A 19,738-nucleotide genomic window follows, 5' to 3' on the forward strand; every position below is an offset into this window, starting at 1 on the left:
TTTAGACAGAGCTATCTAAAGAAAACCGTGAGCATTCATACTCTAAGGCACATGTGTCAAACTCAAGGCCCGGGGGGCAAATCAGGCCCTTGGTGGATTTAATTTCGGCCCGCAGGATAATTTCTAATTACTATTAGAACCGGCCCGCCGGTATATTGCACGCACACCTTCACTCCATCCTGAGGGTCTCCTCAGCTCAGAGCCTGAGCCCAAACATTGATGAACTTGCACCCAAGATGAGATGCCAAGTGTCTGGCTTGAACTAGCATCACAGAGCAGCACACTGAGTTTAATGGATGTTGCCTTCTGCACTTTTTCTCTCACGACAACAGGGCATGTTTGGTTTTCTCTTTGAGGGAAATCGTTTTTTTGAAGCTGTTGTTGGCCTGTGGAAAATGTAATCATAAGAAATGACTCGGGAAAAGCTGCAGATAGAGCCATAAGAAATGAATGCAACTGATTATTTAATGTTTAATGTTTTTATAGGCAATAATTTAAGCTTTGTTAGTTCCAGGTTTAATATGTGCAATAAGTTCATTTCAATAAGTTTTGCAATAAACATTGAACTAGTCTGGCCCTCGAGTAGTACCCATTTTTTTAATTTTGGCCCACTGTGTATTTGAGTTTGACACCCCTGCCCTAAGGTTTGGTCTTAGGAGGATCAGATGTTGAGTCCTCACATAACATTAAACCCTCACTTCTGCACTTCAATATGTGCCTTATTGCCAGTGGTGGGAGAAGTACTCAGATCTTGTGCTATATTAAAAGAAGAAGTACCAGAGTGTAGGAATACTCTATTACAAGTCCTGCATTCAAAAATGTTTCTCAAGTAAAAGTAGAAAAGTATTCTCATCAAAATATAGTGAAAGTAGCAACAGTAAAAGTAGTCATTGTGCAGATTGGTCCATTTCAGAATAATATATATGATATGTTTTATAATGATTGATCATGAAAGTGTTCTCAAAGCTGGTAAAGGTGCAGCTAGTCTGAATGACTTTGTATACTGCAGGGTAGCTTGTGAATTTACTCCAGGTGGAACTAAAGTCGGATTTAAGACTAGGGCTGTGCAATTAATCGTATTTTAATCGCAATTACGATTTTGGCCTGCCACAATTACGAAATTCAACATAATCGAAAAAAACGATTATTTGGCTTTGCTAGGTTGTGACAGTGCACTACAACATATTTGATCTCATTTATTTTCGTCTAATTTATTTATTAATAATTTATAATATGAATATATGTTTAGTAGCTTGTGGATGTGCACTCCAAAATATGTGTTGATTTTGTTTATTGGTATGCATTATTTATTTAAATATAAATGTATCATTTATTTTTGTATTGGTTTTTCAGTACAGTTAAAAAGATACTGTTTGTTTTAAAGTTCAATAAATTTATGTTTTCAAAGTCAATGAATAATCGTATTTAATAATCGTGATATCAATTATTGACCAAAATAATCATGATTATGATTTTTGCCATAATCGAGCACTTTATTTAACACTTAATAATAATATAATAATAATAATACATTTAATTTATATAGCGCTTCGCATCTGCCAATACAAATATTGAAGAGCTTCACAGCAAAGGACACTGATACAATTTGAAAGATTACAAAATAAATAAATAAAAATAAAAAATAAAATAAAAGTCGGAGATAGCGATACAGAATGGCAATACTCCAGGTGTACCATGCTCAAAGTTTATTGGAAGGCCTGCCGAAAGAAGAGGGTCTTAAGGCAGGTTTTGAAGACCTCGGTGGAAGGGGCAGATCTCAGCTGATCTGGGAGGGAGTTCCAGAGGCGCGGGGCGAATGAGTAGAAGGCTCGGTCTCCCATTGTTCTGAGACGAGTGCGGGGGATGTAAAGAAGAGGAGCGTGGCTGGAGCGTAGAGAGCGGGTAGATGTCTGGGTACGGATGAGGTCACAGAGGTATTTTGGGCTTTGTCCATTCAGGGCTTTGTAAGTGAGGAGCAGAACCTTAAACTGGATCCTGTAGTGGACTGGGAGCCAGTGTAGTTGTGCAAGTATGGGGGTTATGTGTGCAGACCTTTTTGTACCGGTGAGAACTGTGGCTGTACTGTTCTGGACAAGTTGCAGGCGGTTGATGTATTTGGCTGAGAGACCGGATAGGAGTGCATTGCAGTTATCTAGTCTTGAGAAGACGAGTGCATGAACCAGTTTTTTGGTGTCATCAGTTGAGAGTGAGGGTTTCAGTCGGGACATGTTTTTCAGGTGAAAGAAGGAGGTCTTGGTGATGTGTTTGATATGGGCTTGGAAAGAAAGAGTGGGGTCAAACCTTACACCGAGGTTGGTGACAACGGAGGAGAGAGAAATTAGCTGACCATCAAGGTAGGGGCTGATGTTGGCGGACTTGGCAAGCTGGTCGGTGGTGCCTATCAGGATTGCCTCCGTCTTGCTGCTGTTGAGCTGGAGGTAGTTGGTGGTCATCCAGGAGCAGATGTCTTCCAGGAAGGTGTTTAGTGTTTGGATAGTATTGGTGGTATTGGGTTGTGTTTTGATATAGACCTGGGTGTCGTCAGCATAGCAGTGGAAGTTGATGTTATGTTGTCTGATGATATGACCCAGAGGTAATAGATAGATTAAAAACAGGATCGGCCCCAGCACTGAGCCCTGTGGGACCCCGCATGTCACTGCGGTGTCATCAGACCTGGAACCCCCCAGAGACACGTGGTACTTCCGGTTGGTGAGGTAGCAGGAGAACCACTTCAGAGCTGTGTCCGTCACCCCGGTGTACGTCTCGAGGCGGTGGAGGAGGATGGTATGGTCCACTGTGTCGAAAGCTGCACTCAGGTCAAGTAGGACCAGGATGCTGGGTGACCCGGAGTCGGCTGCCATCAGCAGGTCGTTGGCTACTTTTATTAGGGCTGTTTCTGTGCTGTGTGCAGGGCGGAAACCTGATTGGAAGGTCTCATACATTTTATTGTCAGACAGATGAAACTGGAGCTGTGCGGCCACGACCTTCTCAAGTACTTTGGCAAGGAACGGGAGGTTGGAGATAGGTCTATAGTTGGAGAGGAGTTCTCGGTCGATATTTGTTTTTTTCAAAAGTGGGGTGACAACTGCTGTTTTGAAATGGACAGGCACCTCACCAGTCTGTAGTGACTTGTTGATGAGTGTTGTCAGGAAATTAACCAAGGTTGGCGAACAGGTTTTTAGCAGCGGGGTGGGATGGGGTCGAGGGAGCAGCTGGTAGGCTTCGATTTGCCTCTGATGGCTAGCAGTGTAGATGACGTCACCTCGTTGAAGCTACAGAGGCTGATGCCGTTGATGAAGGGAGAGCAGGTGGCTGGGGTCCGAGCTACTGTTGAGGTAATGGTTGCTCTGATATCTTCGATCTTGGTCTTAAAGAAAGCAGAGAAGTTATTGCAGAGTTCTGGAGAGGCAGCTGGGGGGGCTGTGTTGGTGGAGTTGAGAAGGCGGTTGATAGTGGAGAATAAGGTTCTAGGATTGCTTTTTATTGACGAGTAGTATGAAGAGAGCAGTAGCATAGGCACTTTGGTGTTCTCTGAAGGCCAGTAGGTGGACGGCGAGAGCCTGCTTCCTCCATAGTCTCTCCAGCTGTCGACCGCAGGTTTTCATGCGGCGGAGGTCGTCCGTGAACCAGGGGGAGGATCGCTGGAAAGTGGCTTTCCTCCTTTTTTCCGGAGCCAGGATGTTGAGCGTGGTGGTCATGGTGTCGTTGTAGAGCTCAATCATGTCGTCGGGAGAGATCAGTTGAAAGGTTTGGTGTTATGGATTTGAGAAAAAGTGGAGTGTCCAGATTATGGATGTTTCGGTACTTCATGACTCTCTCAGTGGGGGGTGGCTGGTTGGAGGATGGGATTGTTAGCGTTAGGGAGATAGCCTTACGGCCCGTCTACACTACAGGCATGAACAAATCTTGGAGCTGGGCGTGTCTGAAGCTTGGCGATTTTTTGCGAGCAACCAATCACATGAATCTCCCGCCCCTTACATACAAAGCAATAGCAATGTTAAAACGAAGTAAACTGGATATAAACTCTCCAAACAGGCGAAAAAACGACCAGTTTCACCCACTGTCTCTGCCACCTCCCTCCATGCCTGGTTCCTCCGGTTTGTATCCCGGTAAATAGTTCCGGTCGTAAAGAACCGGGTGATTTGCTACCGTAATATCTTGTTTGGAATATGAGGAAATGAACTGCGGTCTGGCTCTCCCAGCTTGCACGCGGTTTGATTGGCTGCGCTTGCACTGGCGGGATTTGCATAAACGGGATTTGATTGGCTGATGCCAAGCATCAAGCCTCAAAAGTTGAACATTGTTCAACTTTTGATGCCGATAGATGCTCGTGATGCTTGCAAAGCCATGCCATGCTCCCCACAATGCAGTTCGGCGAAGATTCAAAATCTTCTACGTCACCCCATTCAAGTGAATGGGCGAAGCGTTGAAAGCATTTTTTGATGCCTGTAGTGTAGACGTACCGTTATGGTCAGACACTCCAAAATCAGAGATGCTTAGGTCTGATGCAGGTATGTTTCCGGTGATGATGAGGTCAAGTGTGTGACCATGATTGTGGGTGTACCCATGTACATGTTGTGTCAGATTTAGTGAGTCGAGGTAGGATAGGAAGTCTGCAGCCATGGAGCATTTGGGGGAGTGTATATTAAAATCGCCTAGTATCACAATGTTGGAGAGAGTGGGACATACTGAGGTGATGAAGTTGAAAAATTCTGGGATGAAGGATGAGTTGGATTTTGGAGGACGGTAGACTAGTACAACTGTCAGTGATTTGGGTGGAAAACATTTAAAAGCAAGGCACTCAAAGGACTGAGTATGGGGAATAATAGATTTGTTGTGCAGAACAGCAATGCCGCCACCGTTGCCATGAGCACGGGCTTTTTCAATGTAGTTGTATCCAGGAGGGGATGCTTCATTTAGTTGGAAGAAAACACCCTGTTTATGCCAGGTTTCAGTTAAAAACATCAAGTCTGAGCCATTGTCGTTGACAAAATCATGCATCAGAGCAGATTTCTTAGAGAGAGACTGTGTATTAAAAAGTACAATGTGTACAGGGGTTGTAGAGGCAGAGGCTACCACACGTTTTTGCAGAGGACGGAGTAAACGATCGTTTATGGAAGATTTTCCACAGCGCGAAGCAGATGGTGACATTGCACTACAAGTCCCATGAGCGGCAGCGTTCCGATGACGCACCCGAGATGCGCCAGTGCTTCCCTCAGTCACGAGCGACGGGATGCTGCCGGTGCTCCCGTAGTAAACAAACTTTCGCCGTGAGCTTCTGTGGATGTAACGCGGGCGAGATATAAAATCATGTCTTTTTTTGGCAACAGAATGTCCAGGGAATTCATGGCAGTTGTAGGTGAGGAGTTTCGAGGATATAGTGTGTTTTATTTCCATGCCAATGAAGACCAGGCGCCCCAGCCGGGGAGCCGGGTGCGGGCTAGCTGGCTAGCTGGCTAGCTGGCTAAGAAGCAGCGGACCAGGCAGAGGCTATTCAACCCGGGACAGCGAGGCTGGACTGTCCGAGAAGTCCCCAAGAGATGCTTGGTGGAGGCAGGGAAAATGTACCTCTGAAAATGTACTTCTGAAATGTAGTGGAGTACAAAGTAGCAAAAGATTGAAATCAATTTACTCAAGTAAAGTACAAGTATCTCAAAATTGTACTTAAGTACAGAACTTAAGTAAAAGTACTTTGTTACTTGGAAGCTATATTTCCACAGGAGATGGAGCAGGGTGACAGGAGGATCTGCACAGTGAGAGCCAGAGAAACAAGCTAAATGCAGATCATCCTTTTACAGCCATTACATTGTGCAATAAACATTTACTTTATAATAATAAGTTAAAGCAAAACATAAGAAAGTGTTCTTTAAGAATATTGGCATAATTTTGCTGACAGAAGAGCAAAACTAAAGCACAGAAAGCTAAATGTGTCAAATCCTGAGCAAGTCTGGCCAGGTTCCTCTAACCATAGGGGCTTTATGGCACTTAGTGATGAAGTATCCTCCCATCTCAAAGTGCATCTCCACAAACAACAGCTGTGGGCCCCCAGGGGAATCTGGGAGTCATCTTTCACAGAGACACATCCCAGGAGTCCTTTTTGCTCTTTCAAGTCTGTTTTTAGTCGTATTCACTCAAATTGTCTCTCTTTATTTCGCATCATTCATCTTCATATTTATTTCATATTTTTGGAAAAATGGCCTTCCTGTCTCCTGTGCAAAATACCTAAACAAACACATCGGGTCCAGAAGGCGTTTATAGACTCTCGTGGTCTCTGTGGTCTCTGTGTGTGACTTACACATCGGGCTCGAGAGGAGAGATAAAGGTCAAACAACATTTGTTAGAATCAGGGCTTCCTGGTCAGTTACGGTTAGTCAAGGTATTTTTTTAACTAATCTAACAGGGAAAGAGATGTTATGATATTTCTCTAGCTTTGGTGAAAAGCGTCACACAGGAGGACCAGCAGCTCGTGGAGTGGTCTCTTCAACAACCAGCTAGAACCCCAGAGGGCGATTCAGAGTGTGAAGAACTCAGCCATCTGAGATTCCATAAGTGAAGAATAATGCGTGTAAATGGCCGGTGATCAATTTCACCCGTTACTCAATGGGTTCTTCCTTGGATCACGCTACACCTCTCCATCAAGTTTCCATAACCTCCTTGGCTGAAGTAATAAGGACATTTGCATGGAACTATTACTAACAACAAAAGTGATGATTTAGAATGGAAGGAGAAAGAAACAAAAAGAAGCATAATAGTGCCTTGGATCTCTGTTCATCCTTTTTCATGTTGCCAGGAACTACTTCACAAACTCAGTGTGTTGATCACAACCACAGCAGTGTGAGGCGGGCTCTTGAAAGCATATTAAACTGACTGAAACTATTGTTTTCTCAGAATAGGGCGGTGGTGGCGAAGTCCATAGGGACTTGGCTTGGCAACTGGAAAATCACCATTCCCGGAAAGACTAAGTGCTACCGACGTGTCCCTGAGCAAGGCACCATTCCCTACATTGCTCCTCAGACGGCGTACATAATGGCAGCCCACTGCTCCTAACACTAGGATGGGTCAAATGCAGAGAAACCGTTTTGTTACTAGTACCTGTATTGTGTAATGACAATAAAGTTGAATCTTCAATCTTCTTCAATATGATCCTAAGTGTTAGCAGCTTTCTTCAGTCTTCTTTAACAGGCAGAGACCTTCACTATTCTATCTGATGAAATCAAGCCCTGATACAACACATCCATCCATTCTCCAAAGGCCAAATGTGATGTAACCCAAGCAACCAGTTCATCAGTGTGTTTGTTTCTTTGATACTATACAGAATGTGCTTCAAATGTTATTGTTGCATGCAAAACAGAAATGTAGCTTATCTGAGTGCAAACACAGGCCAGATCAAAGCACACGACATAATTTAGCCAGGCAGACATAACAGTGTGCCTCCCCACCCTGATGTGTGACGTCTCCCCATGGAACATATGCAAGGGTAACACAGATGTAAGGGAATGACAAAGGGACCTGAATTCCAAACAGATCATTTGATATGTGAAAATAGGCTGAGAGCGATGCTAACAGAGGAGAACTGCCATTTAAATCTCACTTGTGGTGTTTACATGTCGCCCTGTCCTCAGAGACAGCAGCAGAGACACACACACCGCCCCCCCCCCCCCCCCCCCCCCAGCTCAAGAAGAACATGAAAGGCAGACTGAACTTGGACAATGAACATTGAATGATTCATGACCAACATTGAGATCTTTGGCATCAACTGGACACACCGTGTTTGGTGGAAGAGATATGCTGACTATACTGTAACCCCAGAACACCATCCCCACCGTCAGGCATGGAGGTGGAAACATTATGCTTTGGGGTGTTCCACTTCCCTGCATCGAGGAGAGGGTGTACGGGGCCATGTACCGTAAAACTTGGCCGATAGTCTCCTTCCCTCAGCCAGGACACTGAAAAAGGGTCATGGAGGGGCCTTCCAGCAGGACAATGACCCTGCCAAGGAAACACAGAAGTGTCTAAAGAAGAAGTACATTTAGGTGATGGAGGGGCCTAGCCCGTCTCCAGACCTTAATCCCATAGAAAATGTATGGAGGGAGCTGAAGTTTCCAGATGCATCAGCCTCAAAACCTGCAGGATTTAGAGAGGGTCTTCAGAGAGGAGTGGACCAACATCCTTCCTGAGATGTGCACAGACCTGGAGACCAGCTACAAGAAGCGTCTGACCTCTGTGTGTCCAACAAGGGTTTCTCCACCAAGTCCTAACACATGTTCTGCAAGGGGATCAAATACTTATTTCCCACAGTTAAATGCAAATCAAGTTTTATCTTTTATATAATGTCAGTTTCTGGATTTTCATTTTGATACTCTCTCTCCCACTGTTCAAATATGAACAGTGGGAGAGAGAGTATCAGAAAGACCTAACCTAACACTAAAATGACAGACGCTTCATGTATTTGTAAGTGAGCAAACTTAGAAAATCGGCAATGGATCAGATCATTATTTCCTTCACTGTATATTTCAGATAATATCGCTAATATCATTCCTCCCTCTGGAATCCGATTTTAAAGCCATTGATGTGAAACAGTTTGACTCCAAAAAAGATAACTTAACTTGCCACTTTCCAAACGACCGGATGTCAAAGGCTTGTGGCACGGATGACTTCATTGTCCAACTTAAATCTTTATGAAGACATAAAAACATGGATACAGTTACTATGTCAACAAACGGGTGGCACATGTACTCAATCCCTGCCCCTGACAAAGGATCTGTGTGTTTAGAGAAAAACATCCACTGTGACAAAACTAGAATCCCCACGAAGATGCAAGTTTCAAAGTAAGTTGATCATATGAAACTGCTTTCACAACTGAAAGAGTATGAAACAACACAAACTGCTGGCTGCTAATGTGTTTCCAGAAAAGCAAGATTTAGGCAAAACATTGCAAAAGTGCAAAGAGATTTTAGTGTGCAGCAGGAGAATCAAACACCAAACCCCAGCTGTGTAGTTAAAGGAGACTCCACTGCACCCAGAGCGTAGCCGGCTATCAGACAGGAAGCGCACAACAATTACTCTATGTGGAGCTAAACAAATTCAGCTGTTAATTTGGCAGTGGACACTGAGGTGGATGAGTGGTCGGAGACGTGGTGGATTTGATGAGAGCATTTTGGTATTTTTGCAGTTTAATGCCATGTTTGAAATGAAACTGCTGACTTTAAAGCGTCTTATTTTGGATTTTCTGGATCACCATAAAAACCAATGCACACGTCACTTCACCAAGGCTGTCGCCTAGTTTACTGAGGAAATTATGCATTTCTTCTTCTTTTTTTTGCTCCACCTATGTTGGGAGTTATTTACTGGATTCAAACTTGACAGCTGAATCACACATTGCAAAAAGGGATAAAAGCATTTTATTAGCAAATAAAATGTGGCTGAACTTTTCATTATTTTTAAAACAAAACCAGATCCAGTGGTTTGAAATATATTTTCCGTTTTAAATAATGTTACTATTACTACTCTCTATCATACATACACAAAGCATTGGCCCAAAAAATGTTTTGATTTTCTTCTCAAAAGAGAACGTGGTTTTAATGTGCTCCAGTAATGATAGTGTAGACGAGGGTTGGCTGAGGGCACCTCACCAGAGGTCATTACCGCTCTGCAGGCAGCCCCCTGTGTCAAGTTCTCTAAATGATGCAGGAATAATTCTTCATCCATAGTATAAGATGAGCTCCACACTAACAGGATATATTTTTAAACCGACAACTTTTGTGTAATGGCTTGGTCACCAAATTCACCTGCATGTCATTTTGAAGTCATTTAGCTGGAGGCTTGGTGACGAAATGACGTAGACAGCAGGCTGGCTAGCTGCTTACATTCAAGGGCAAGCCCGTCACAATACTCCGCTTAGCTAGCTAGCTTGCTAACTGCCTTTAAGCAAGCTACTTAGTTGGACTTGTAGCAATTCAAAAGAGGTGAAAACAGCCATGCCATATGTCCATTTCAAGCAAACTGTAGGGGAGAGTGGGGTAAGATGAGCCAGTGGGTAAGTTGACCCAACCCCTTTATCTGTGAACATTTGTTGTCATGTGACCATACATTCAGGAAGCAGCTATCGTTTTATTTGGCTATGATGGAGAGAAGCACATGGTCAAGTGGTAAATGTGTTGTTTTTTCACAATAAACCACATTCTTGTCAAAGTAGATGTTCAATATGTAGTTAAGTCTCTGTACTATAAAATGGAATAGTTAACGGATTAGTTTTTCATATTTTTAACATTGTAGAAAAGCTGCCAAGAAAGTCCAAGAGAAAGACTTAGGAGATGGAGAGAGCCACTGATGCTGAAGCAACTTCTTTAGGAAGGGCTACAGCCTTCAATTAAACTACAGTGGAGGAGTTCTGTGACAATCTGGCTAAAGTGACCGACAGATGAGACAATAACCACATCTGATAACATGAATAATTATCATTGACTGGCCGATATAAATCAGTAAAATACATCTACAACAGACTGTAACATGTGTTTACCTACCAGCTACATTTACAAGGATATTTATTTAGGGCTGTTTAGTTCCTCCTGATTCTGATCTGGCTCTTTCAGGTTTGTTTTACTGGAAAAATTAACAATTAAATTTACACTCAGAGCTAACCTGTACTGTTTAGAGCACATGTGTTTAAAAAGCAGGAAATAAAAAAAGGAACTCACCTTGTGATAAACCCGCAAGAGAAAAATAATTTGAGCACCATACTATTTCAGAAATAATCCTTGATGTGGTTGAGAACAGGATGGCGTTTTATCACAGCAGAATTGAACTTTATCTCCGGTAGAATTCTGATCAGGCATTAGCTCAGCCTCCTCTTTTTTTTTTTTTTAAGCTAAGGACCCAAAATCCGCGTTTCTCTAACAGGGCTTCAAAAGAGGGGTATGAGCAGTATGAGGCATGGCTACAATGGGTGATCTGTTTGGTATTTTAAGCAAAACACTTCACAGACATGTTTTGTGTAGGTATATACATATATACAATATATTTTTCCAATATAGCATAAGAGGTCCACTTTAAAATAAATATCCAACGGGTAAAGGGTTCAAGTCTAAATAAACATCACTTCAGACTTTTAGCTGCATTCACAGTGACGAGCCGTCAGGGCCCTCTAGGCCAGGGGTCGGCAACAGGCGGACCTCGAGAGGAGAGTGAACAGGCGTGTTAGTGGCAGACAGGGAGAGACAAATAATTACACATGGCGCTCTCCAAGAAGAAGAAAGTGGACAGTGAGAACAGAGCTTTTAACCCTGAGTGGACTCTTTCAATTTCATCCTGCCCACTGGGAGCACAGAACCAGTGTGTCTCATTCAGAGACGGTGGTGCTTAAAAGTGCCAAAACGCCACTATGAGACAAAACACAAAGTGTTTGACCAAACATTCCCTCTCAAGTCAGAACTGAGGTCACAAAAAATAAGCAGTCTCAGAGCCCAATATGATCAGTCGAACAGGATCAAAATTCAAACTAAATATCGTTCCAGCGCAGTCTAACCGAGGCTAACCGAGGCTAACCAATGAGCACCTGCATGTGTCAGTGATGCAAACACAGGTATGGTGAAAAAAGAGAGAACTATTCGAAGTAGAAAAAAAACGCGTAATATACCATCTGACATGACAGACTTTTCTTTTGGGATATTTTACAAATCACTCCCCTTTCAAACTCTATTCTTGTTATTTTTAACAACTTTTTTTTGTTACTGTCACATAGTATTTTATACCTGTTAATAATTGAGTCTCTAATGTCTCATTATTAACTATAATGATCATATCAAGGTGTGCCTTAACCTCACTGAGCTGAGGTTATTTGAGCCTCTCAGGAGAGAGCTCTCTTCCACCTGGTTGTAGACAAGCTCTTTAAATAAGTTAGCATAGCTAGCTAACCAGATGCTAATAACAACAGATCGCCACTGTGCTTACAACTAAAGACACAGCCTCGCAAACACTGCGGCATGTGTACGGCTCCTTATGGTACTGCAATATTTGAAGAGCTGGAGCGGCGTTCCGATGCTCTCCGTTACTCCTTTCTCACGAGACATAACCACGTGAAGACCTATGGTGAAGACACGTTACGCTCGTGGTGTGTTCAACGAACCTGTCCTTGGCCAGGAAAAATTGGCACTCGCTTGTTTAATTATTTTGCGATCTAGATTTCTTCTTCTTTTTTGAAGTGAGAAGTGACGGACGGACGGACGGACGGACTGACGGACCCCCCCCCCCCCCAAAACGAAAACTCTTCGGTTCTCCACGAATTACACAAGTCACCCAAATCAGCGTTAGAAAAGCGGGAGGCGCCGAAAAGCGACTAATTTGCATCACTGATGTGTGTATTAGAATGGCCCTGACACCATTTCAGCCCAGATTTAAACTCCTGGCAGGACAAGCTCCAGCTCAATTCTCGCACTGAATTAAAAAAAAAGTGAGTGAGGGGCTGCAATATAAGAGGGAAAGAAAGAGAAACTTTAAAACTGTTCAATTGTTATGATTTGTAAAGACTGATATTGTTCTATAATCGTCTGAAACTGTTAAGTCATGATGTGAAACGGTTAACAAAGAAAAAGGGAAACTCAAGCTGCTGCTACACTTTATTTTATTTATCTAAAATTAAGCACTTTTAAGATGCACATATTTTCAAAAGCTATTTTATTTATTTTCTCTATTTTATTTTTAAATGCAGCCCGAGAGGAACATTACACATATCCACAGTATGTTACTGTATATCTGTATAGTTCAATGTTAATTGACAATAAATATTGTTGTTTATGAATTTTACTTTCTTTATTTGATTGGCAGTCAGTTGTTGATTACATGCAGACGTTGATAAAGCTACTTCAATTTATAAAACGGACAAGTCAAATCAAGCAATCTGATTGGTTCTTAGCCGTGATATACTGAGCGTATAGAGAGGCGAAGTCCCTCCCCTTCCGGGAGCCTCCATGGGACCCCGGAAGCGGAAAATTATACATTGAATTCAATGGAGAGAGAAAACGTATCTTTTGATCCCGTTTCAATTGTGCCACGAATGACACATATGATGTTTGTCAATTTAAAAGAACATTTTGCAAGTCAAAAAAATTAAAATGTGTCGTAAAACTGTGAAGTAACACATTTTTTTGTGTTAAGCCGCTCAGTGAACTACATGTCTCTGGTCCCGCACAATACGCGTCACCAACACAAAGATGGCCGTCACGTTGGCACATTTAACCTCATTCTTTCAGAATGAGAATAAAAGTATAAAACGAGGTGAAAATCACTACAAGTCCGGGCACGTTGAGAGCTGTACATACACGAAAGGGGAGTTAGTCGGTTCTGTAAGAGCCAGCATGCGGGACCGGCTTTACAAGGTTTCGGTGAGTAATATGAGTGCAATGTTAACAGGTTAATGTCAGTCAATAAGGAGGAGAATGAAAAAGAAGATGATGAACCACAGACCCGGCATATAATGACTGCAGTGTGCAGGGCTGTGTTAATTTATGTTACTGTTATCAATAGCATTAGTTGACTGAGAAAACCGTCAAGAAAAAAAGTTTAGCGATGTTACGAGTCGACAAGCATAATATGAACCACGGCTGTGATTGACAACCTGGACAGCCAGTCAGAAGCTAGAATGCCAACCTAGAGAGCCAATCAGAACCTAGAACGGGTGTACTGTATACGGGTTTGTATGCTGTGGATAACATTAGTGTTCACAAGAACAAGGTACACTCCCGTGTTTTGTTTTAGTTGCTCTTCAGATTGAAGCGGCCAGTTTTATATCGACTATATGTGTGATCTCCTTTTTACATCTCGTTGTGTCATTTCAGTTTATTTGCTGTGTGTAGATTCAAGGATTTTGGTTATCTTGTCAATTTGTTTGGTTATCTAGGCACAGCTGTGTGTGACTCCCTCTGGTACACTGGTATGTTTTCCTAATGTAGAGAGCATTGATTAATTCATAAACTACACACTGAGTCTAGACCCTGACCAAATCCTTTTTTGTTGATCAAATGTTTTTCAAAAATGTAATACACATTTAAAAAAATACAATGTACAATCACAACCAATACAACACAAATTACAAAAAATTCAGAAAAAACAAACAACAACAATCAGACAAGAGGACAACATTTTGGAAAAATAAACCCTCCCACCCCCAGATCTGGACCATCCTTGTATTGCTCATTCAATCTATTATAGCATGTTAACAAACATGGTACTTACTTTATTTGTACAGATCTACATGGGAGAGGATGGCGCGATGCAGAGCGCTGTCTGTGGTTGTGCACGGGGGATGTAGAAATGCAGCCACGCTGCAGCATTGGCAATATTTGCCATGTGGCAGATCAGCTCCACAGAAGTTGAGTGCCAGTGGAGGAAGCCTGGCACTTCAAAAGTAGTCCAGCCGGTGTCTCAACTCTACCAACAACAAGAGGAGACATACAACCCACTGGCCAGAGACATCGCCACTGAGGAAGTAGACTTGTTCAGGTCTCCACTGAGGGGCGCAGCGTGGCATGGCATGGCTTTTGTCACCTGAGCCAGAGCTGCAGCCTCAACATCAGGCCATTTTCAACGTGCCGGAGCTGGTGAAAGAGCGTGGGGGTCGGGGGCTTGAGGCAATTCTTGCCTCAATGCGACTGAGCAGAGACCATTAAGCTGCCATCCAGACAGCCACCGTAGGACAGCGGACAAATCCTCAGTGGCAGTTACACAGGCAGGGCAGGTTGACAGCCAATAATTTTGGTGCTGTGCTGAGGTCGGGACTTTCATCCACTCCATGCGTCCCTCATGAAGAGGGTGCTAGGGGGGTACAATTTAGACGGAGTCATGGCTGTCAACTGGGGAGTTGTAAACGAGGTGTGTTTGGCCAGTGTGTTTGGCCTTTTAAGTGTGACACATATGTAGTGATAAATGCTTCACCTGACCACTGTTCCTAAATAAAAAAAGTTTTCTGCATCGTCAGTCATTTTTTCCAAATAATTACCAATATTTCACAAATTCTTCATGTAAACTTAAGAGCACAGCTGTATGTTGAGTGTCAGCTTTGCTTGGTTCATCTTACTGGGTGGGGGGGGGGGGGGGGGGGGCAGCTACATGGATGTCGGTGCAGTCCACAATCATTTTGCAGTTGAAAGCAGAATGAATTTATTATTGACTCAGAATGAAGCACAACTTCATGTCATACAGTACATTGACTTTATTTGTAATTGTGTAAAAACATATGAGCATTGATTAGCAAGCAGGACCTGCAGGAACAGAGAACGGTGATGGATGGAGCTGGGGAGAGAGAAGAATAAAGAAAACAGATCAACTTTATTATCGGATATTAAAATTTCAATTTCAAAACAAGTTGCCACTCCTACAGTTTTCTAGTATGTAAAGATGATTTCACATGACCTATGCAAAATATCACACTCAATACATGTGTGTCTCTGGGGGGTGCATTGTGCCTTTGATGTATATAAATAATATACCATAACCAAATACTATCACGTACAGTGGAAATCAGGTTGCCAGAGCAGGTCAGTGTGCATGTTCCTCAGGGTCTCAGCAGTTACAGGTGAGGTAAAGACAATAAAAGAGAAACAGGTCAGTAACAACACTTTAAAGTAACAACACTGAATAATTATCTCTTTTAATAATGTTCTCTCAGTAATCACTCAACTACTGTCTTTCCAACAAACAGATTGACTCACTCTCACTGTCATCACAATGACACATGTCCAGAAGAATGTCACGCAAAGCTCCCTGCCTGCCTGCCTTCCTTCGATTCTCCCTGAACTGCTTCCTTAGCACCCGGTGGAGGGCGCAGCAGGCCACTCTTCAAATGTTTCACGAAATACTTACCATGATGACTAATCTTACTGTTTAACATTTTGGTGTACTTCATGTAATAAAATAATAACTTAATGGTAAGGCTACTAAAAATGACAAGGCTAAGTAATGTAATGCTAACTAACGTGCTCGCTACTCGTCGCTACTAGCTAGGTAGCTAACTTGACTATGTTCCATGCACAACATGTATATTACCTATGATATTACCTGATATGTCTGATCCAGCGACTCCTGGTCCTTTCATAAGACGGGAAGCGATAGAACGAGCAAGTGGTATGATCACTTTTGTGATTACAACATGGTACAAAGCACACAGGCATCTTGTAAAAGTGAATTTATTGGAGCAATCTCTTATATTTATTGGAGGGAATAAATCAGTTATGAAATCTTCTTCTTCGCTTTAATTACGAGTCGCAACCACTTGGAGCATTATCGCCTGTGACATCACATGCGCGACCCAGAATGGGATTTGGGATTTGTAGTCTTTGTAGTCGCGTATTTTTCATAGTCTTATATTTCAACAGTATTACGACAAAATGTGACTTTTTTGACATGGAAATGATTGTTTAAGATTGACAAACATCATATGTGTAGTTCGTGGCACAATTCAAACGGGATCAAAAGATACGTTTTCTCTCTCCATTGAATTCAATGTATAATTTTTCGCTTCCGGTGTCCCATGGACCGGAAGTAGATGGGCGTGACTTCGCCTCTCTATACCACGGGTAGAATTGTAAGTTACTTTTCACAACAAGTCAGTATCCCTCCGCGTCTGAGAAAAACAGAATACCGTTGGGCTGAAAAGCAAACTGCTTTGATTTCATACTGGAACAAGAAAGCAGCGGAGAAGTAACGGGGCAGAAGCCCTCCTTTTTGACGCAGCGGTCCAGACATAGACATCAAACGGCAAAACATATTCAGTGTGCAGTTCCTTTGGAATTAGGGCAGGGATATCTAGATACTTTTGACGGTTTAACATAATGAATTGTGCTACTTTTAAAGCAAGCAACGATGTTTTCAAATCTGTAATCAAAGAGGTCCGCAAAAACGCTATCGACCAATCAGATTGCTTGATTTTGACTTGTCAGTTTTATAAATATATTTAAATTTCTTCCGTTAAGAAACAAACTTACAAAGCATAAAATGGAAACATTTAAGATTAACTTCGACCTCCGGGGGGGGTCTTACTATAGTATTGAGGAGTGGATTGAGCAGTGCCTATCTCCAGAAAAAAAAGCACCTAAACTACGACATGCAGAGTTACGTGAAGAGCAGGTAGACCAACTGGAAGAGTACCACCAGTGCTTTAATTGGAATAAAAAAGGTGCCAGTACTCTAAATCAGCAACAAGTATTTGGCACAAAGTCATAGTATATCCTATAATGCTGGTGGGTTTGTCTCTTTACTGTATATTTCAGAAAGGCTCACTGTACTTAAACAAAATGAGTCAGGGTGCATCTGAGATTAGAGGGGGTGCAGTGGTAAAGTGCTATTTTTATAAGTGGGGAGTGGACCTGACACCCTCTAGTCTAGGGGGGTCCGGGGGCATGCTCCCCCGGGAATTTTTTTTTTTTTAAATATTGAAGTTAGATGCATCAATCTGGTGCAATTTGAGAGCAAAATGAAGAGATATATGGATACCTCTCAACATCCATAATGAAACCACTGTAAACAGATTTACTTTTTCTTTATGGATATAAAAGAAAGTAAAGCTTGACTCCTACTGGCTGGTTAAATGACTCCTCGTCCCTGAGGCCACTACCAGTTTTTTGTGCCGTTTTGCTGGATTTATTTGTCAATAGCGTTGCTGCACAAAGTGATAGCCCTCTAGTTTAAATCTACTACCCAAAAAGAAACATATGGAGATGGGTTACTATTTAAAAAAAATTGCAAATCTATTTGGGAACAGTGGGGCCGGGCCTCAAATCCTATAGGGGGGTTGTGAGTGTGGGCATGCTCCCCCGGTAAGATTTTGTTTTAAATGTTGGACTTAAATGCATCAATCTGGTGCATTTTGAGGGGGAGATAAAGAGACTACACCCATATGAAACAAAAATGTATACATTTAAATAATCATAAAATCATAAGTACATGGCCATAACCAATAACATACAATATCCAATATGAAAAAACATTGAAACTTGTTTATTTATTTGTTTTTGGTTCATTTATGGTTGTGAGTGTGTCTGGGCTCCTGAATCGGCCTCTCCTGTCTCCCTCCTCTCCCCCCTGCTCCTCTTTGAGGCAACATCAAAGACTAGTTTTAGCTTTCAACAAGTTTATCTTACCTTTTTTCACCTAGTTAACATTTTGTTTGTATTATTCATGCATATTTTACTAATCACTACCCCCTCAAATGGAAATATATGTTTACATAAATGGTGACCGAACCGTTTGGGACCCACTGAGATAACTTAAACTAAGTTAACTATCTAAAGACTCAGAGAGTAATTTACCTCACCAGAGCTGTAGTTATCAGCCTCTCAGTCTGACAGCAAAGGACTTTCCCTCCACCTTGTTGTTGAAAAAGCTCCTTATATCCGTTAGCGCAGCTAGCTAGCACCAGATGCTAACAACAATACACGTAACCGGTGCGCGCGCTTTCTCGCTCGCTCGCGCCACACATACACCAACATACACCCTCCCGAGCTTGAATGACACACAGAGACCAATCGAGGACATTAGTATGATCTGTATGAAAGTGGCAATGTCGGCAGGCCACGTCATGTAGACAGCCAGTCACCCTCTGTGAGGCAGAGTCAGACCCACATTTGCGCTGCGTTGCGTTTACAATATATATATATATTGCCGGCGGCTGAGTACCGGCATTTTACTGAGTACCGGCACCTTGCCGGTACTCAGTAAGAAGTGCCGGTACCACATGGGTAAAAATCAGAAGTGCCGGTACTGCGTACCGGTGAGTACCGGCCCAATTCAAGCACTGAGTACCACCATTGAAAAGCTTTCTGATGCGGGTCTTGAAACAAAGCAGAGAAATTATGACCGTTAGTGGCCACAGGTGCGAAGCTCTCTCCAGAGCTACTGGAAGCCCAATCTCGGGGACCGGAGAAAGTGGAGCAATATTCTCGCCACGCCAAGCAACAGCCTCGACCAACCTCAACCTATACAAGTGACCACGTAAGCAATGCTACTGATGCTGGACAGTTTTTCAGTGGATGCACAATAAACAGCAACATACACATTAATGTAAATAAACAGCCAAATAATGGATCAACGCTCTCTGTCTAATATGTTTGCTTGCTGTTAGTGTTGTTGCATAGCAACCACCTTGCACTATGTTTTGTGTAGAAGGCAACGGAGGGACTATTTTATTTTGAACATCATTATTTACTAATAAAAACTATTTAAATTAGTTTGTATTTTTCTTTCATATTGCCACACTTGGTAACCGTTTTATAAAAGCAATAGCTCACTTCAGGCCGTGATATATGCTCATTATATCACAGCTAAGGGGTTTGTCGACCCTCCGCTTCGCGTCGGGCCGAACCACGCCCCTTAGCTGTGATATAATGAGCATATACCACGGCCTGTCGTGAGCTATTGCTTAAATATATCACACTAATTCATAAAGCAAGTTAGACATTTTGATGTTCCGTACCTTTGCATGGGGAGACTTTCTCTAACTGGACCTCGTTGAATTTTTGTTGAATATCCCTGCTCTAGGCCGTCTCTGAGGGCCTAAGATATTCTACAAAATAATATTAAAAATGTTAACATTTTTAACATTAAAAAAATATATTTTTTTAATATATTTGTTGTTATATTTTTCATTAGTTTTACTAAAATAACTCGATTTGATTGTATTTAAAATAAAATTTCTATAGAAACAAATCCTTCGAATCTGCCTATTCAGTTTCTGTTGGAATGTGAAGGG

The 19,738-nt window shown here is 42.3% G+C and overlaps 1 protein-coding gene and 1 long non-coding RNA gene across 2 annotated transcripts in view; one reads left to right on the plus strand and one right to left on the minus strand.

Moving 5' to 3' along the window:
* Positions 1–208: 208 nt before the first annotated feature.
* The window catches only part of LOC307016858 (5'-nucleotidase domain-containing protein 1-like), a 64,068-nt gene continuing 44,538 nt past the window's right edge, over positions 209–19,738 (plus strand). Inside the window, exon 1 of the mRNA XM_079646196.1 lies at positions 209–212. The gene's annotated coding sequence lies outside the window, so the exon portion shown is untranslated. The remainder of the gene's footprint in view (positions 213–19,738) is intronic.
* LOC307016859 lies at positions 15,186–18,293 on the minus strand. The gene is made up of 2 exons (XR_013801940.1): positions 15,506–18,293; positions 15,186–15,285 (listed from the first exon to the last, which is right to left on the minus strand). It is a non-coding gene; the product is annotated as an uncharacterized lncRNA (long non-coding RNA).

The sequence above is a fragment of the Notothenia rossii genome, assembly GCF_949606895.1.
Source record: "Notothenia rossii genome assembly, chromosome: 8".
Classification (NCBI taxonomy): Eukaryota; Metazoa; Chordata; class Actinopteri; order Perciformes; family Nototheniidae; genus Notothenia; species Notothenia rossii.